The 21,203-nt window shown below is 39.7% G+C and overlaps 1 protein-coding gene and 1 non-coding gene across 3 annotated transcripts in view; both read left to right on the top strand.

Annotated features, from left to right (window-relative positions):
• PIEZO2 (piezo type mechanosensitive ion channel component 2) overlaps nt 1–21,203 on the top strand; it is a 496,788-nt gene that overhangs the window by 12,179 nt on the left and 463,406 nt on the right. The gene's annotated exons all lie outside the window — the stretch shown is intronic.
• On the top strand, nt 9,155–9,230 carry TRNAI-GAU (transfer RNA isoleucine (anticodon GAU)). Its single transcript has one exon. It is a non-coding gene; the product is annotated as a tRNA-Ile (tRNA).

Here is a 21,203-nt window from a genome sequence, read left to right as displayed (position 1 = left end):
AGATGACAATTTGCTATCTGTATGTTAGTATAAGTTCAAATAGCTTATTTTCTTCCTATCACATAGTTAGGATAAAATGGACATTTAATTGAATGGGGAAGAGAGTTATTAAATGGTGGGTGTAGGGTAAGTATGGTCTAGATCCCAGGGATATTTTTAGGGGGTCATAATATCATTGGGCCTTTTAGGGCTTACCAAGATGAGTTCCAATACCAAAAATAGTATATCTTTCTTAGGGCTAGTAAGCTCTATACACAGGAAACATGACACAAAGATTCTTTCTCTTCCTTCTTCCTTTATTTATATCAGTAGGGTTTCTGACATTCTAGGGGAAATATACTGCTTTGATTAAGAGCCCCAACTCTAAAGCCTGAATGCTTATGTACAGATGTAGGCCTGTCATACTAGCTGTGTGACGGAGTTGTTTCATCTCTCTTTTCAGTGATTTCATCTGTAAAATGAGTTGATGATAATAGTATCTAGTTCAGAGGATTGTTGCAAGGCTTAGATGACTGCTTATAAAGTGATTGGTGTGGTTCCTGAATCATGGTAAATACTCAATAAATCTTAGGTCTCATTATTAGTTTTTGACTAATATGTTGCAACCTAGTTTCATGGGCAGATACTTTGGAGTTCCAATGTTGTAAAATGAGGACTGTCTGGTCCCTCCTGCTTCCTCAATCAGAGTATTTGAAAGGCCTCTGTGCAATTGTTCATTGTTAACCTTTGAAACAATGTGACATATTCTTTCCTTCTTTAAGTCTCCTTTCCAAGAGAAATGAACTGTTTCCTACATGTTCACCTGACACTCGGTTCATATTATCACAGTTTTGTACTTAAATATACGATTGTCCTCTTCCCTTCCATAGATCTGTAAATTCAGGGACCTTATGCAATTCTTGATATACCTAGCACTAAATTACTGCCTAACATATAACAGATAGAGTCCGCCCTCTCTATTCAGGGGTCTCTAACTCGTGGCCCGCGGGCCGCATGCGGCCCGCTGAACAATTTTGTGCGGCCCACAGACTAATCCACAGACTTACTTAATTTTATCCAAAATATTTCACGAGTTTGAGACCCCTGCGAGTCTCCTTCAGTGGATTCAACCAACCCAGGACTGAAAATGTTTGAAAACAGTTATGTTGTTGCTGATGTGTACTATATAGTTAGGCTACAATGGTTGCATCTGTACTAAATATGTACAGAATTATTTTTTTGTCATTATTTCCTAAACAATAGAGTATAACGATTATTTACATAGAATCATAAAATTTACATTGTATTAGGTATTATAAGTAACCTAGAGATGATTAAAAGTATGTAGGAGGATGTATATAGATTATATACAAGTAGTATACCATTTTGTATAAGGAACCTCAGCATCCTTGGATTGTGGTGTGTGTGTGTGTGTGTGTGTGTGTGTGTGTGTGTGTGAGTCCTGGAACCAATGCCCCTTGGATACCAAGAACAATTATTTATATATACAACATACATACATGTGTATGTTTTTCAGACTGCAAAACTGTGTCCAATCATTAGATTTTAGCTGTCCAGCAAAGGCTGTAACACATAGTGAATACTGAAGAAATATTTGCCAATTGATTAATCAATGAATTCATGCACTAAATATATTTTTTAATATCTCAGAGGTTTGAAAGTAGAGTCAGGCCTAGCATCATATAGGTAGGTATTTGTTTTTGTGTCTTTGAACTTAAAATCCATACGTGTCCAATTATATTCTCTTGACTTTCATAGATGTGAATTTTGTCATTATGGCAATCAGTACTTTTTACTTGCTATGCAGTGATAGATAAAAACATCATCTGAGAGTGGTAAAGCTTGATGACAGCATCCTCCTTGAAGTGCACATTATTTTTTAAAACGTGTTCAGCTCTCCTGGAACCACCCAAATCGATCTGTTTTTCTGTTATGGTCAGATATGCTGGAGCAGCAGTTTTGGCCACAGGTACAGGAGAGGAGGAAGAATGCAGAACCTTAACAAGATGATGATTTAGAAACAGAGTTCCATGGAGTTGAGGTATAGATATGTGCAGAATTGAGTAGTGCCTGCTGTGGCCATTTCTTCCATCCCTCTGCATTGCCCAGACTGTACCTGGCTGCCAGCAGCGGGCTGCTCTGTCGTTGCCACTGGACATGTGCCCCTGCTGGAGAATATGGGCGACCAGCATGAGGGCCCTGGGCTGAGGTCTCGTGATCATATCTCAATCCTTTTGATAACGAACTATGACTTTGCCAAGTCACAGAAACTCGACTCCTCAAAATACAGTGTGTCCGTAAAGTCATGGTGCACTTTTGACCGGTCACAGGAAAGCAACAAAAGACGATAGAAATGTGAAATCTGTACCAAATAACAGAAAAACTCTCCCAGTTTCATACCTATTCAGTGCAGTTCGATGTGGGCTCACGCACAGATTTTTTAGGACTCCTTAGGTAGCTATCCCGTATAGCCTCTACAGACTCGTCATTGACTGATGGCCTACCAGAACGGGGTTTCTCCACCAAACTGCCGGTTTCCTTCAACTGCTTATCCCACTGAGTAATGTTATTCCTATGTGGTGGTGCTTCATTATAAACGCGCCAATATTCATGTTGTACTTTGGTCACGGATTCGAATTTAGCGAGCCACAGAACACACTGAACTTTCCTCTGTACCGTCCACATCTCGACTGGCATGGCCATGGTTGCTCCGCTGTATACACGGTGTTACGTCATCATCTGTGCATGCTCACATGCTGCCACATCATCCTACAGAAACTGGGAGGGTTTTCCTTTTATTTGGTGCAGATTTCACATTTCTGTCATCTTTTATTGCTTTCCTGTGACCGGTCAAAAGTGCAGCATGGCCTGACCTGTGGTGGCACAGTGGGATAAAGCGCCAACCTGGAACACTGAGGTCACCAGTTTGAAACCCTAGGCTTGCCTGGTCAAGGCACATATGGTAGTTGATGCTTCCTGCTCCTCCCCCTTGTCTCTATCTCTCTTTCTCCCTCTCTCTCTCCTCTCTGAAAATTGAATAAATAATGCCTTTAAATAATAATAATAATTTTAAAAAAGTGCACCATGACTGTACGGACACACTGTATATCATCTAGAAAATGAGGTGTTCAAGGCTAAGAAATATTTTCATCCATTTTCACAGTCATATTTCTTCACATAATTTTGTCAATATTCGATGATATGACTCTAAGGCACTACTTTTCAGCCAACACACCAGAATTTTTTCATAAAAATTGTTCGGGTCTCTTAATAACCATCATTATTTACATTATTTCACACTTGATCTCAAAGAAGTGTTAGAAACTGATAAGGAAAGTAGTTTTTAAAATCATGTTAGGTATTAGATTTGAGGATTTTTCAGGTACGTAGGAGAGAGGGACTAGCTCGGGTTTGGCGATTCTAATACTTTTGTGATTCGTCACTGGCTCCCGACGTGGCCGCACAAACAGCACTGGTGGCAGGAACAAGCAGAACCACCAAAGGAGAGGAAAGCTCGTTTACAATGAGCTGTGTGTAGCTTTGCAGAAATAAAGGAATTTTACTACCCATAGTTTATGATCAGGCATGCCTGTAAAGAAAACCAAACCAAAGTTCAGGGACATAGAACTGTATAAACCAGATTTGAGTCAGGAAAAAAAGATATTTGAGTCAAATACTGCATTTTATAAAAAAAATATATAGCATTTCAATGACATTCTAGACCAGAGGTTCTCAACCTGTGGGTCACAACCCCGGTGGGGGTCGAACGACCAAAACACAGGGGTCGCCTAAAGCCATTGGAAAATACATATTTAACCGCTGTTCTAGACCTTATGAGATTTCACTTGGACAAGTCTATATCATTCAGCAAAGGAAAAAGAGGGCCCACAAGAACTGCAGGTGTATGAGGGAGAGAATGAGTATCAGCTTACAGTTGCTGCTGTCACCTGGCTTCAGAGCAAGTGAGCTAGCTATGCACCCCAGCGAGCTTCCGGCACTTCAGAGCCCCCTCTCCTCCTGTTCTTCTTCTTCCCTCCCCCACTCTTTTCCTCTATTCCTCAGTCCTTTCCTCCTTTTCTCCTGTCCCACTCCCCCCCCCCCCCCCCGCACCTTCCTCCTCCTTTTCCTCCTCCTGTTCTTTTCTTCTCTAAGCTCCTCTCCGCTCTTCCTCCAATTTATTCAAACTAGAGATTGGAGTTTACCGGCCCTGGGCTAATCCTGGCCCTTGTGGGTCCTTGAGCTGGAAGTCATTGCCAGGCTCACCATCCCAGCGCCAGCCTGACTTGCTGTATGTAGCACACAGCCTCTGGTGGGTCATCCTTAGGAGAAAACATTAAAGATTAGGTTACAGGGCCATGGGAAAAGGGATAGTAAAAGGAAGAGGGGGGGAGGGGAGGTTGTTTCTGGTGAGCCAGTATTTTCCAGAACCCTCCAGCTCCCTGGAAGTTTTTATTAGCAACCACAAACCTCTTTAGCAATGCTTTTTAAAGCATCATCACTCTGGCTGTTGCCTTAGAGTCACATTGTATTTTGACCCATGGTGGTATTGCCTCACAGCTCCCACCTCATCTACTGGGCTCCGCTGAGCATTACTTTGGGCTATTTTCAAACATTGAAACCAGCCTCCACTTGCAATAATTTCCCACCATCAAGGTCATTTAGAAGGGATGGTGGCATAGGCTCCAAAGGCATTTGTTTAAGTGGATGTAAAAAATATTTTGAGCCGTTATCTTTAAGGACATATGTTTCCAAAGTTACTACCTAGAAGGAAGATAATCTCAGATATTATTTATTCCAACATATCCATAGTTGGATTTGCGTATTAGATCTAGTTCTGAAAAGAATATTTAAATGTAATGCTGGTCTTCCAAAGAGGATGCAGTGTGCCAGTCAAACAAACTTTGTTTAAAGTATCTTGGCACACCTTAATAATATATAATAAATTTGAATATGCAGATAATGCATATTCTTTAAAACGACATATTTGAAGTATGGTTTTAATAGTTCCTTCGTGACTTTGTTTCTTTCAATCACTTTTTTTGGTTAATCTCTGATTTTGACCAATTTTTATTGTCCTTTCCCATCATACATTTCTCAGAATTCACTCAAATAATCTAGTAACCCCAAACTGTTTTGTGACACGCCCAAACTTTTCTATCTTAAAATAGGCACTGGCTTTTGTTTATTCCAGTGTCAGAGAGAACTCATGTCTGTTTTCTTTTGTTCATTTGTATCACTATTGAGATTATTGCTTTCTAGGTTTCTTTTTTTGGCTATTTTCGAGGAATCTGACAACTTTTAAAATCTTCAGTTCTCTAAATATCCTCATTGTTGGCTTTTTCGTCTGTGTACTCCTGGCTCAATCTTTGGCACTTCATTTCTCTCTCAATTCACGATAAAATCATAAAACATAGTTTTGGTTACCTAATTTTTTTTTCCACTGAAAATTAAGCAACACAAGGACACAGATAAGAAGCCTGCCTTTGGGTGGTGGGTGCACAATACAGTATACAGACAATGTAATACAGAACTGTGCACTTGATACTTATATAATTTTATTAACCAGTGTCACCTCAAGAAATACAATAAAATTTTAAAAAGAGAGAGATTTGCAGGTCATGTTTGCAGGTGTCTGTTCTCAGTGCTGACCCCAGGTCCTGCCTTTCCTTCTGCCAGTTCTGCCCAGATCACTCTGAGAGTCCCTCCTCCACTGCCCTGTGACAGGGTCTGAGTGCCTAGGGGCTCTTGTTCCTGTGCTAACAGTCAGCTGGTAGGTGTTCAGTAAAGGTCTTTGTCATTTAGTCACTCGTTCTTTTGTGTGTATTTCTAGCAAAAATAATTAAATTACGGTTGCTTGTAAGCACACTCATCATTTAACAACCACAGTTCTTCTGTCTTCTTTTTATATTGTTCCTTGAATGAGACTGATTAACATTGGTTTTGGTTTGTTTTCAATATTTTTCTCTGAGTCTAGAGAGTGTCAGGTATCCATTTGACATGTGATTTACATAAATACAAGGTATGGATGTCTCTCATCAAGACCAGGTTTAAAGTGGATAGACTCTTAGAGTGACAGGGTTTCCCCGTAAAGCTGATCCACCAGGCAAAAATGTCACAGGTCCAAACAGTTCAGCACCTTCCCATTCCCCCTGTTGCCCTTCAGTAACTACTGCTTCTACACCTTCCTCCCTTTCCTGTCTCCCCCTCCACGGGCTTCCGGGACTTCTCCAGCTGTTTGAGGACGGAGGAAGAAGTAGGGGCATTGGAGTTCATCAGACCAGGTTTCAAACTTTTGTCTAACTCCCATTGATGATAAGATAAAGACAAGTTCAAGTTGCCAAACTTTTCTGAGCTTGTTTCCCAACCTGAAAAAATGACAAACATCACATCCATCTGAAAACTAATAGGAAGGATTAAATGAAAGGATGTAAATCAGGCGCCTAGCACAGTGCCAACAAATTAAGGGCTAACCGAATGTTCTCTCGCTTCTCTTCCTTACTCCTCCCAAGTGTCTGGGCCTCTCTCACCCCGCCTGTCCCCTGAACACTGTGCCTGCAGTGTCGCTCTGGCTCCTGTAGTTTGTAGTTTTGGGGATTAGGTAAGACATCAGGGGAATGTGTTATGGGCTCATGTGTTTCTCTCCCGGGGACGCTGTTTTTAACTAGGAATTAGAAAGATGGAGTTTCAGGGGAAGGAAATTAAGAGACTTATGAGGATAAAAATTAGGCCAATTATATTTCTATCCATGACCGTAAAGTAGGTTTTCTGAGAAGCTCGTGATGTTTTAAATCCAGTTGTAATTCTTTGAAGTGATCACTTAGTGAATGACAGGAAGAGTAGGAAAGGAGGTGGATCCAACTTAAATAATGGTAGGTGTCGATGAAGGCTGTTGAATAGTGAAATATTTCAGGTTTGCTGTGTTAAGCAGTATTGATATAATATGTAGTAAATAGAACTTTTTTCATATCTTATTAAATAACACAGCCATGTATTTAATGTTTGAGTTGTATTTCTTGATTATTTTTTTTCTTATTGTAATTTCCAACATTGAACTTAGTAGTCATAAAACATCTTATATTTTAAATTTTGGAAATCTTAATTTTCCTACCTGATTGTAATTCTTGTGATACTTGAATTCAATGAACTATTTCCAGTTTGAGATGTAAGTGATACCGTAACTCAGGTAATTTCATTAAAAAAAATGACTGGAATTGTATAATTTCCTTTGCCTTTACAACCTGATTCTAATTCAATTAGGTGTTAAAGAAAGCTTCAAAAAATATTTTTAAGGATTACTTAAGGGTGTTTTAGTTGGATAGATTTAATAATTGTACTTTTTTTATTTAAACATTTTGAAAGAATTAAGAATGAATGATTTTTGTAATAGTTGCAAGCTGTTTCAAATATTGAGAATTCTAAAATGGTGTAAAATACTATCATACTTTGCTCATTAAAAAACTTCAAAGACATGCTACCGATGTGACTGTACTCCTCTATAATAAATTAATAATTTTTGTAGTAAGGTGAAAGACATGAGTGGAGCTAATAATTTTGTGTTAATTTAATTTAATTTAATGTTTTAATGATATTTTAAATACCTTGAGTGTGTCAAGAACTTTTTTACATAATAAATGTCAACATTCCTACTAAGAAGAACATTTTCAGCTGTGTGTCAGAGAAGTTTCTAGTACCTGAGGACAGTGGCCTATGCTATTTCACCTCAACTCCTAATGCAGGCAGAATGAGTTATATGATCATCAGTGATATGAAGTTCTAATATTGCCCTGAAGTTTAAATCTGCATTTGCAATTTCACCAAATGTCTTACACAACCTTGCTGTAAATTCCATGGCAGAGCCTGCAGGCATATTACAAATGTAGAATCCTGTTAATTTCCAGGAACAGATGTTAAGGGTCATAAGTCTCATCACAGATCTCCTGTGATGTATTAAAATGAATGGAAAACATGTCATAATTACCTACTGGATATTAAGCCAATTTTTTTTCTGTGGGAAAGTAATAAGTGTATAAAGAAGTAGAACTTTGGATATTCCATCAGTGTGGAAAACAATAATTTGTTAATTCAGACCTAATATCTTTTTTAAAATAAATTTTTATTAATTTTAATGAGGTAACATCAATAAAGCAGGGTATATATGTTCAAAGAAAACATCTCCAGGTTATTTTGTCATTCAATTATGTTGCATACCCCTCACCCAAAGTCAGATTGTCCTCTGTCACCTTCTATCTGGTTTTCTTTGTGCCTCTCCCCCCCCCTTTCTCTCTTCCTCCCCCCCTCTCCCCCGTAACCACCACACTCTTGTCCACGTCGCTTAGTCTCATTTTTATGTCCCACCTATGAATGGAATCATGCAGTTCTTAGTTTTTTTCTGATTTACTTATTTCATTCCGTATAATTTTATCAAGATCCATCCATGTTGTTGTGAATGATCCGATGTCATAATTTCTTATGGCTGAGTAGTATTCCATAGTGTATATGTGCCACATCTTCTTTATCCAGTCATCTATTGAAGGGCTTTTTGGTTGTTTCCATGTCTTGGCCACTGTGAACAATGCTGCAATGAACATGGGGCTACATGTCAGACCTAATATCTTCATTAGAATAACTGACACAATCATCCTTGCAAAATTCATACCCATTTTCATGCAGTTATGGCCATTAATCTGGGTGGTTCTAGACTGGGTCAGATCAAGGCAGACCTTGATTCTATTTAAAATAGAAAGAGATTTATGGGTGCTTCTCACTCTCTGTCTCACCAGTTTTTGAAATTTTCCTCCTTACCGTCCGTTTTATATGATGTCCTGGAAGTCACTACACAGAGTTCAACAGTCACCATTGTCTTGGCGGCTGAGCGCCTAGGACAGGGCTAGCCTACCTTGCTGTGGTCCCAGCTCTGCGGCGTGCGAGTGGAAGGTGCCATTGAACTCGCTGCGCCTCAGCTGTCCCGTGCATAGAATGGAGATAATTATAGGACCTACCTGATAGGGTTGCAAAGAGGATTAAACTTAAAAGCACCTGGTGTGTTTCTAACCTGAATAAGTAAAATATCTAGAGTTTATGAAATACCTTTTCTGTAGAAAACTTGAAGTGATAAATTATTTATCTAATCTCTTAATAAAATGTAATAGACCTGGCCCTGGCCGGTTGGCTCAGTAGTAGAGCGTCGGCCTGATGTGCAGAAGTCCCGGGTTCAATTCCCGGCCAGGGCACACAGGAGAAGCGCCCATCTACTCCACCCCTCCCCCTCTCCTTCCTCTCTGTCTCTCTCTTCCCCTCCCGCAGTCGGGGCTCCACTGGAGCAAAGATGGCCTGGGCGCTGGAGATGGCTCCTCGGCCTCTGCCCCAGGCGCTAGAGTGGCTCTGGTCGCAACAGAGCGACGCCCTGGAGGGGCAGAGTATCGCCCCCTGGTGGGCGTGCCGGGTGGATCCCGGTCGGGCGCATGCTGGAGTTTGTCTGACTGTCTCTCCCCGTTTCCGGCTTCAGAAAAATACAGGAAAAAAAAAAATGTAATAGACCTGCTTTGTGCACGTGGCTGTGCCAGTGACTGTGAGGAATGCTGATGAGACAGATGAGCCGCAGGAGGAACCACCTGCCTTCGGTCCCGACCAGGCATTTACAGACATTACTTCTCAGTCTTAAAACTCCCTGAAGTAGGTGTTTATTTTTACTTTATAGATGAAGACAACGAGGTTTAGATAGTAACAGCTTTGTGTAAAAGTGAAGCAAAGATTTCAAAGATTCCAGCTCTGTTCTGTTCCCCACCCAGACTGTTTCTAACAGGCATGGGCCAGGGGTTTATTGTAGTGGACAGTGGCCATAGGAAAGTGTCTCCATTGGTTCTTGTAGAGCAGGGGTCCCCAAACTTTTTACACAGGGGGCCAGTTCACTGTCCTTCCGACCACTGGAGGGCCGGACTATAAAAAAACTATGAACAAATCCCTATGCACACTGCACATATCTTATTTTAAAGTAAAAAAAAACCAAAACGGGAACAAATACAATATTTAAAATAAAAAACAAGTAAATTTAAATCAACAAACTGACAAGTATTTCAATGGGAACTATGCTCCTCTCACTGACCACCAATGAAAGAGGTGCCCCTTCGGGAAGTGCAGTGGGGGCCGGATAAATGACCTCAGGGGGCCGCATGCGGCCCTTGGGCTGTACTTTGGGGATCCCTGTTGTAGAGAATTCCAGACATTGAAATTCTCCAGACATTGAATTCAGCAAGTTTAAGGGTTTTCCCGACAGTAAGCACACAGTAATTCAATACATACATTAATATTTACATGACAACAATGGATTTGGCTTCATCGTGTCCATTAATTCCTCTGTTTGTTTGTGTCTGTTTCCTTATCTGTGAAATGGAGATAATAATAGTACCTATTTCGTGGGGGTGATTGGCGATTGGAGAATTTTAGAAGACATGTATTTAAAGTGTGCACATAGTATCTAGCATATTGTAAGCATTTAATAAATATAATTATTATAATGCTGATATTTCACTGATTCATTAATATTAATTTATTGGTCAACCATTATAACTAGAGTCTGTGAAAACAAAATGTGTATCACGCACAGTTCCTGCCCTTGAGGTTCTGCTTAAACTTCAGGAAACACAGAGTCGCTGTAGTACTCAGAATGGAAAATTGCTACTAGTGTCCATTTGATGATGTCATGCCACTGAGCATTTTGAATGATGGTGGGAACTGACCAAGAAGCTGAACTCCTCAAATGTATGAGGAGTTCCTAGTATGAATGATGACCCTTTAATAGGCCCAGGGCAATGTTTTGTTGTTGTTTTTAACTGTCTTGTCTACCAGAAATTTTGTGCTCGTCGGCAAAAGAGTTAACTGCCCTGATGTTGTATGAAAATTTTGGATCTAATGATCTTAGTTGAATTCACTTATGCTCAAGGTGATTTCTACCTTAGCGGTCCCTGAAATAATTCTCCTATTTTCATTAGTCCTCATGGGTATAATGGTTGAAAACCACTGGCCTAGGCCTAGGGGACTCTAAGATGAGAAAGTCATAGTACTTGCCAACTGGGAGCTCCCAGGCTAGTGCAATTCAGTGAGATGAGTCCTAGAATAAATGAAAGGCCAAGGAAACTAGAGGGTGGAGAAGTAATGGCTGGCTAAACAGAACACCCCTCACCCCAAAGACCCCCTTCCAGATAATGAAATACCACAATACACGAAACAGTGGCTGAAAAGACTTTGTGTTGACACTTCTGTAAATGTTTACATTAAAGCAGGGGACAAAGACGAACCAGAGAAACAAGTCTCAGCTGCGGAGTTTTATGATCGGGTCACCGTGCTGTAGGCCTTTTGTGAACGGAGAGGGGAGGGGGCGGGTGTCCCAGCTGGTCCTGATGTTGTGAGGAATTGACTGCCCAGCTGTCCTACTTGTACAGGCTGAAACCCCGCATATCTGGGAGAGAAGTAGAGTTCCACATACTTTGGTTTGGGGTGAGGATAGCACTCCATGGCTGGAAGTCCAAGCATTAGTAGATGTGAATTACTCTTTTGTGTTTCTCTTAGTTTATCTTCTCTCGGACATGCCAGCCACTTCACGCAGTCAAGCTGATGAAAAGTCAATGCTGGCTCTGGCCGGTTGGCTCAGTGGTAGAGCGTCAGCCTGGAGTACAGAAGTCCCGGGTTCGATTCCCGGCCAGGGCACACAGGAGAAGCACCCATCTATTTCTCCACCCCTCCCCCTCTCCTTCCTCTCTGTCTCTCTCTTCCCCTCCCGCAGCCAAGGCTCCATTGGAGCGAAGATGGCCTGGGCGCTGGGGATGGCTCCTTGGCCTCTGCCCCAGGCACTAGAGTGGCTCTGGTCGCGACAGAGTGATGCCCGGAGGGGCAGAGCATCGCCCCCTGGTGGGCAGAGCGTCGCCCCCTGGTGGGCGTGCCGGGTGGATCCCGGTCGAGCGCATGCGGGAGTCTGTCTGACTGTCTCTCCCTGTTTCCAGCTTCAGAGAAAAAAAAAAAGAAAAGAAAAGTCAATGCTTGCAAAGACATCCAAACACTTCAGAAAACCTAGCGGTGCTCAAAAAGATGACCCCAAGTTCCTCTCTGCCAGGACTGGAAGGTGATCCTGTCTCGGACTGGAGTCCTTTCTTTGGCATGAAGCTGGAGCTGCTATATATATATGGCTTTTAAATTTCTTTCTTTCCTGTGGTTACGACAGGACTTCATAAAACCAGAAGGCTCTTCCTGAGAGGGTAGTCCTGTATTTAGAATGGAATGTGTCTTGGTTTCCTCACACATGTTGAGGAAACAATGTAACAGTTTAATGAAGTGTTCTGGTCTTTAGCACTAAGCATGACTGTTGGCTAAACAGAGATGAAGTTGTGTATGTGATAGAGATAGCTGATTTCCTTCCTCAAGTATCTTGAGATGATGGCAAAAGTTGGATTTTATAATTGCTGGAATGCCACATTCATCATTGCAAAGAGATGTAACAACGCTGATCACTTAATAGCAGCCTTTTATCTTTCAGACATGTTGCAGTTTATGAAGCATGTCTATGTACTTTTTGCATTGTAAGCTTAAGAAGGAAGGACTGTGGTTTTCTTGTTCATTTTAGCATTCGTCTCATCTCCCACCCTTGGTGGCTGGCAGATAGAAGACTCACTATATATGTGTGTGTGTGTACACATGTATGTGTGTATACATGTGTACATACAGGTGTTCTTGCATTTAATACTTGCAAATGCTCTGTGAGATAGGCATTACTATCTTAAATTGACATACAAGGAAAGGGAAAGAGGAAATAGGTTTAACATGAGAAAATGGAAACTCAGAAAAATTCTCTTTGTGTGGCCTAACATCAAGAGAGTGGTAGACCTGGGCCTGCACCTCAGTTGTTCTTTTTAAAGTTTTTAGCCTAGTATATATTCAGCTACAGAAAAGTACTTCTCTACAAGACTAACTCCCACAAATGCTCCTAATTTGGATCTTTCCAGCTCTTTTCTTAATTTCTGCCAGAGTGAGTTTTTTTAAGTCCACATACAGTCCAATGCTTAAAATATAGCATTCCCTTTTAGATTAGGATGCAGCATTTATTCTGAGTGGCTGTGTAAAGGGGCCCAGATTCTTTGCTGGCGTTTTTCTTACTCCACCAACGGGAAGGACAGTACTATCGTCTCTCTGAGGGCCTCATCCTGGGGCTAGCACCCTCTTGGAATGAAGCTTCTACTGGCGTTCTGATGTTTGTCCTGGCCACTGTCTAAAGGGGCAGATGGAGTAAGGTCATGGCATGTCTTCTCGGATAACTAGCTGCATTCAGAACCCTTGGCTTTAACTGCGAAGGTTTGAGGTCTTCAGCATTCTGCACATTTCTTCAGGGGCCATCTGTGCCCTCACATGTGTTCTGTAAATATTTTTAGCTTGCATTCTTGGGTATTTTTTTCTGTTGAACAATGCTTTTATATTTCTATGGGCTGATACAATAAATAATTACTTGAGTATACAAAAAAATTGTTGGGAGGAACTAGGAATTAAATGTACGAATTCGTTTTCTTCAATCATGTTGGGCCCTTATGTAGCAGCCATTGTGATCCTAGAGGAATAGAAAGTCACCAACTGATCTAATTTCAGGTGGCTTAGTCTACTTCGTAACCTTCACATACTCAACTGCCATTAGCCTGAAATGTCCCTTATTAGACATTCATTTATTCAACAAATAGGTATTGAAGATACCTGTCTCCCAGGCACAATACCTTTACTTATCTATGTTCTGATCAGTTTACCTTTATATTAAATAAGACTGTGCAGAAATTAACTTGAATTTGTTTTTGTCCTTGAAAAGAAAGGATTCATTCCTATTCTGTAGCTAGCTTTTACACTAATACAGAGTGGTCTGCACTCATTAACTGAATTTGGTGAAGTTTTACTTGTCTGGAATATTGACCAGTTTTAATTCTCAGGGAATTAAATGATTAAGACATTAATTGCTTTAAAATTCCAATATTTAAGAATTTTACAAAAATTAAACCATCAGCTTATTATAATTCTGAAAACTCTGGCTACTCTTAGATGAATAATATTTGTTCCAAGTATCGTGAAGACAATTCTTGCTGAATTCATGGACAAGATCTCTGAGACCTTCCTTCCTCACTAAGGGAACTAATAAATTTCACCTTATTTAAAATCTACCTATAAATAATTATTTTGAAAAATTTATTTCAGAACATTGGTTTGTGTCCTCTGAAATATAGTACTGCGAATTCCCATGACCTTAGATTTAAAATAAAGGGGCTGATTATGAAGATGGAAGGTGTGTATTTGTTCCTGGACCAAAATGTAGAGAAAGAAAAATGATAACTTTAGCTTTCCAGATGAAATTTGTGAAATAAAATTCTTCATAACGGTGTTCATCGTCATTCACATCTGCTGTAGGAATTTATCAGACAATTCGTAGCTAACTGTTTGAATAAAAACTTTCGGAAGGTACATCTTGATGTCTGTCTGGTACTGGAAAGAATTAGAAAGTCTTAAATGAGACTGAAAGAAGTCTTTTGATTTGATGTATGACTTTATAATGAAGTTTATACACTCAATTCATTTTATAATTGAAATTGATAATTGAACAGAACAAGGAAAACTATTTACAGATCAATGAGAGGTTGACCACGCCTATATTCTGGTCATGGGAATATGTACATATATGTCTTCTCATTGCTGCCATTTGTTGCTTAACGAATTTGATATTAGAGAAGACTTTGACCTTTCAGACTGTAACATTTTATAGGAAGAACCAGCCAAAAGATAAATTTAAGAATGTTGGGAGCACAAGCAATTATTTAGTAAGCTGAGTTCCTCAGATATGTGAGAATAAATCAATATTTCATTAACTTTATTGATTGATGGAAAAAAAATTAAATTGACATAATGTTATTGAATTTTATATTTTTGATATAATTTTATATTTCTTCATAAATGTGATTTGTTCAAAATAAAATGTGATTTGATTTGCAGGTATTTGTCATTTAAAAAATATATCTAAGCCAATTATAAACAGAAAAGATAGATTATCTTTCCGACCACGGGTGGTTTTAGCTACAGTAGAAATAGTAACGTGGCTTTGTAGAGATAGGTATTTGATTCATATGTACAGGAGTGTCCTTAGAGCCTGTAGTCATGGTTATAAAAATATGTCATTTGATTTAGATTTGATTTGGATAATTAGAACTACCATGAATTGCTGGTACTTCTTTGAAGTTTTCTTATGACATCGGATCATTTACAATAACATGGATGGACCTTGATAACATTATACGGAGTGAAATAAGTAAATCAGAAAAAAACTAAGAACTATATGAATCCATACATAGAAGGGACATAAAAATGAGACTCAGAGACATGAACAAGAATGTGATGGCAACAGGGGTGGGGGGTGGGGGAGGGGGGAGGGGGCGAAGAAGGCTAGAGGGGTTGGGGGAGGGGAGGGGCACAAAGAAAACCAGATAGAAGGTGACAGAAGACAATTTGACTTTGGGGGAGGGGTATACAGCACAATCAAATGTCAAAATAATCTAGAGATGTTTTCTCTCAACATATGTACCCTGATTTATCAATGTCACTGCATTAAATTTAAAAATAAAAAAATAAATAAAACATCGTTTAGACTTAAATATAAATAAAAAACAAAAAGGTTTTTGGGGCATAGGCTGCTTAGCAGTCTTTTAAATCAGTGATGGGTTGAATGAGCTGTTTATTTTCTTATTTGAGAGCCGTTCCCACCCTCCCACCCACCCCACCCCCGCCCGCCCCGCACCACAGCTCCCTGTGTCTAACACAGTTAGTTGACACTCAATGAAATGTTTGCATTATTTTCTTTCTGCCAGTTTCCTGGGTGGAAACTAGGAAGTGGGTACAGATTTGTGCATTGCTCCTGTTTAAATGAAGTGTCTAACTTTCCTCATAATGTGAAGAATGCACTAAAGAAAATTTAATTAATAATGTAAAGCAATATTAACATGTCCTTTTGAGGAAAACCTGTTTTGTGGTATTTTCATGAAAAAGATGCCACTGAATCTGTGCATAGGTCATGTGATCTAATATTGCTGGTGCTTTGTGACAGTTGTGAAGTATAAAAGGCTGGGTGATTTATTAACCCAGTGTGACTTAGTGTAATTCTGGGTAGGTGTACTGTGGGCGGGGATCATTTTAACAATAGCTAGCTCTTCAGGGCCCTATGCAATTCTGACCAGTTCTTTTTGGTGCAATTTGAATATCCAGATTATCTGATCATTTCAAATGAGAATATGGGGCAAAACCAACCTCTAAAGCAGGGGTCCCCAAACTACGGCCCGCGGGCCACATGCAGCCGCCTGAGGCCATTTATCCTGCCCCCGCCGCACTTCTGGAAGGGGCACCTCTTTCATTGGTGGTCAGTGAGAGGAGCATAGTTCCCATTGAAATATTGGTCAGTTTGTTGATTTAAATTTACTTGTTCTTTATTTTAAATATTTTATTTGTTCCCATTTTGTTTTTTTACTTTAAAATAAGATATGTGCAGTGTGCATAGGAATTTGTTTATAGTTTTTTTATAGTCCAGCCCTCCAACGGTCTGAGGGACAGTGAACTGGCCCCCTGTGTAAAAAGTTTGGGGACCCCTGCTCTAAAGTTACATTTTGATTAACAAAAACCATTGCAATTTTATGAAGTATGAACTATTTAGTAATTCCAGGCTGTGGTTGTTTTTTCTTTGTATCCACATTCATTCAATTGTTTATTTAGTGCCAGAAACTCTAAATCTAATAGCCTAGCATACTTTAAGCCACAGAAAAGAAGGTCATTTTGAAGAAAAAAAAAATCACCTCCTACATTTATTTGCCTGGTGTGACCTGGCACAGCCGTGACCAGAGGCAGTGTTTAGATGTGTTTGCAACAGAGAACAGGTGCTTCGAAGGTGGCATTGATATTCAAGGACCAAGTTTAGTCACCTTCTCTCTACTCTGCATACCTGCTACCTTCGTATTTCATTGTTAACATAAAACATAAGGGCCATATTAGTTTTTAGTAGAGAAAGTCACAAACACCATCTTTTAAAACATAATTAAGCAAAGACAATTATCTGTTGATGATCTTTAATTGATCCATAATAGTTTATTTGTAATCAAATGCTGATGTTTGCTTATCCCCCATCCACCCAAAGAAATGTTCTTTATATCTTTTTATTATGGTAAAAAATCAGTGAGAATGTACCTTCAACTGCCATAACTTTCTCTTCACTCCCCATTCCTATCCCTTGCAGGGGTCCCCAAACTTTTTACACAAGGAGCCAGTTCACTGTCCTTCAGACCGTTGGAAGGTTGCCACATACAGTGCTCCTCTCACTGACCACCAATGAAAGAGATCACTCTTCAGGAAGTGCGGCAGGGGGCTGGATAAATGGCCTCAGGGGGCCGCATGCAGCCCTTGGGCCATAGTTTGGGGACACCTGCTAGAGGTTCTGCAAGGCAGACTACAGTTCTTTAACTGTAAGACAGGAGCCAGGTTTCTGTAGGGGTAAACTGTGTCCGCTCCAGTTTATTTTCACAGTGAAGAACTGAGAATTCTCCTGTGGACTAGTGTTTGTGTTTTCTTTTGTCCTGGTTTTACTCTGCCTACCATCACATCTAAGCTATTTACTTGAACTGTAAATTTTTCCAACAGAGTCAGGTGATTAAGTCTCTTTTTTGCTATAACTAACCTGATCTGACTAATTCTTAAAGTTAAGAACTCACCGTGAGACAATGTATCCAAGCAGAATTCGGATCAGTAATTTATCCTTAAAGAAACTGTTTTACAGTAACATGAGGGCATGTAAGGTGTTTCTCGTACTTATTCTACATCTTGATGGCATTTTCTCTTTTTTACCTTATTTCTATCATAAAATGCTGTGACATTATTTGGCATTTGAATGAGATCCAACAGTTAGGTGCAATCGATTGTGCCTTACTATTGTGTCTAATGTTCTAATGCTGCGTGGAATAGTTTGTTCTCATCTCAGGCCAGTTGGAAATGAATGATGCTAAGACATCTTGGAGTTCCTTCTCTAGGCATCTCAGTCAATTGTGCAATGAAATAAAAAGGAAACAGATGTGGAAGAGAACAAGCCTTGGATAACACCTGTGGCCCAGAGCCCCTCACAGTCACAGCATCAGAAAGGCAGACTGTGTAGTAGTTAGGATCACACACAGTGAAAGAAGTGCTTGGGTTCACACCTGGCTGTTGATGGTGGAAAATCTGTGTAATCTCTGCCTCAGATGTGCCAATTTGTGGTGATAACAGTCCCCCGAGAAATAATATAACAGAAGTAGAATGAGTTGAGGATGGACTTGACAGATGAATAATTTTCAATTCTGTGGAATGTGTACAGAAGTTTATGGGGATTGAAGAAAACAAAAGTTGTCACCTCTGTGCTGACAACATAAACTCTTAGCTATCCAACCAGTAAATAAACAGAAAGCTTGGTATTCTGAGTCAACAGAAGAGACGCCAAGAGGAGATGTTGCTCTTAGGAATGTTTTTGAATGCAGCCTCTGTGTCCATTGGCATTGGAGTGGCTGTATTTGAGCGTGTGTGTCCTCTCGGAATTCAGGCTTTTGGAAGCAGAAGGCACTGACTTCACATCCTTGTGTTGGACCTGGTGAAGCTCCTGACACCTAAAGAACCCCACAGCCTCTTCCCACCCAACCTTTTTTAAAGGTTAGTTGGGACTTTCAAGTAGATGACACATTTTGATCCCCTAGACAAACATCCCACGGCAGATATTCTGTCTGTCTCAACTAGAAATATTTAAATTCTTAAGCTTTGGAAATTTTAAGACCTTACTGATGTAGACAGTAAGTAAAGTGTAGGGAAAACATTCTACACAAACTCGTTTTATGATGTTGAATTTATAAAAATCATTATAAGATCTGTATCTCCTTATTCATGGATACAAGTTGTACTGATGACACTATTTGTACTGTATCTCCTTATTCATGGATACAAGTTGTACTGATGACACTATTTGTACTGTATCTCCTTATTCATGGATACAAGTTGTACTGATGACCCTACTTGCATGAATACCATGACTAGTTTGTAATTTTGGGGAGGAATTATAGCTTGAGGGTTTCCAAAGACCAAAATGTATGCTCATAACTAGTCAGACAAATCCTTTGTGTCTGCTATTTACAAATCAAAGTGTGAAACCTGTGTACTGGAATAATTTTTTAGAGTCCTTAGATGGTAATAAAATTATCACTCATAACTTCAGCCATATTGAATCTTTTTTATTTATTTATTTATTTTTTGTATTTTTCTGAAGCTGGAAACGGGGAGAGACAGTCAGACAGACTCCCGCATGCGCCCGACCGGGATCCACCCGGCACGCCCACCAGGGGGTGACGCTCTGCCCACCAGGGGGCGATGCTTTGCCCCTCCGGGGTGTCGCTCTGCTGCGACCAGAGCCACTCTAGTGCCTGGGGCAGAGGCCAAGAAGCCATCCCCAGCGCCCAGGCCATCTTTGCTCCAATGGAGCCTCGGCTGCGGGAGGGGAAGAGAGAGACAGAGAGGAAGGAGAGGGGGAGGGGTGGAGAAGCAGATGGGTGCTTCTCCTGTGTGCCCTGGCCGGGAATCTAACCCGGGACGTCTGCACACCAGGCCGACGTTCTACCACTGAGCCAACCAGCCAGGGCTGCCATATTGAATCTTATAGTCAACTTGGCTTGCCAGCATCTGTATCTGCTTGAATTCCAAATATTTTCAAGATTGAAGACCTCCCTAGGATTTAACCAGCTCATTGAACTTTAGATATCATATTTTGCTTTCACACAAAAAGTAATCTTTAACTCAGTACCATGGGATAAGAAAAGAAATCTGAAAACTTTATTCATTCATACTCAAGGAACAAATCAGCCAAGCAATATAAAGCGGCAATTTCACGCTTTTTGGAAGCTGCTTTCTTAAGGTTTCTATGCACATCTTCTATCAGTGTCTGAAGCTTAGAGAAACTGCCCCTCCTGGGACCCCCATACCCTTGCAAGTTTCCAAAAACAAATGCCAAATAAGATATGTAAGGGCAGATATTGAAAGCAATGGCGCCTGACCTGTGGTGGCGCAGTGGATAAAGCGTTGACCTGGAAGTGCTGAGGTCGCCGGTTTGAAACCCTGGGCTTGCCTGGTCAAGGCACATATGGGAGTTGATGCTTCCTGATCCTCCCTCCTTCTCTCTCTCTGTCTCTCCTCTCTCTCTCTCTCTCTCTCTCTCTCTCTCTCCTTTCTAAAATAAATAAAATAAAATAAAATGAAATGAAAGCAATGGCATACCCTGAACATTGGTCATTTTTCACTTTCATACATCTTTTGAAATCTCTTATGAGAATTTTTAGAAAGTAGGAATTATTATAGCTATTGTATTTTATAAAGTACCTTTACAAGCTTATTATTATGTTGTTTATTCAGCTCTAAACACAATATAAATATTGTCCTTACAACTGCTTATGTTTTCTTCTAAAATAGCTCTGAGAAGTTTATTCCAAACTAACAAGTGAAAATATCTATTGATATTTCAATTTGCTTTTCCAAATGTTTATGTATATTTGTATTTTGTCATTTTAAGGAACCAAGTTTGTTTTTGTTGTTTTTAATAGTCTGTGATGCTCTTCTTCACCCTGACCCTCTCCACTAGGACACAAACTTGTTTACTTAAGTATAACACAAATATTTTGAATGCTTATAATTTAGTACAAGCATTTTGTTTAGTATTAGGGTTGCAAGATAAAAATACAAGATTTTCAGTTAAATAATGCATTTTTTTTAGTATAGTATGCTTCTTGAAGTATTTTGGAAGGTTATATATGTTTTTCTTCAAATTTATATATTTTATACATAAATGTGACATTATATGTATGTCAACTTTACACTCTTAGTCTTTCATAATAATATCTATATTGCTACCTAATTTTCATTGTTATTATTTGAATGGCTGTATAATATTAACATAAGTTAAATAATATGTTTATTTAACTGTTGCCTATTTTGGACATTTAGGCGGTTTCAACACTTTTTACTTACAGCAGTAATCTAAAACTTATCTTTTTTGACCTCAAAGGAATTTAGAAAGTTCAGGATAGATAAAAATAAACACAAATAAGGATTATCATTCTTTTATAATATTTTCTTATTTTGTAGTCTCTATT

This window comes from Saccopteryx leptura, chromosome 11 (genome assembly GCF_036850995.1).
Source record: "Saccopteryx leptura isolate mSacLep1 chromosome 11, mSacLep1_pri_phased_curated, whole genome shotgun sequence".
Taxonomy (NCBI): Eukaryota; Metazoa; Chordata; class Mammalia; order Chiroptera; family Emballonuridae; genus Saccopteryx; species Saccopteryx leptura.
This window is presented reverse-complemented; position numbering and strand designations above follow the sequence as displayed.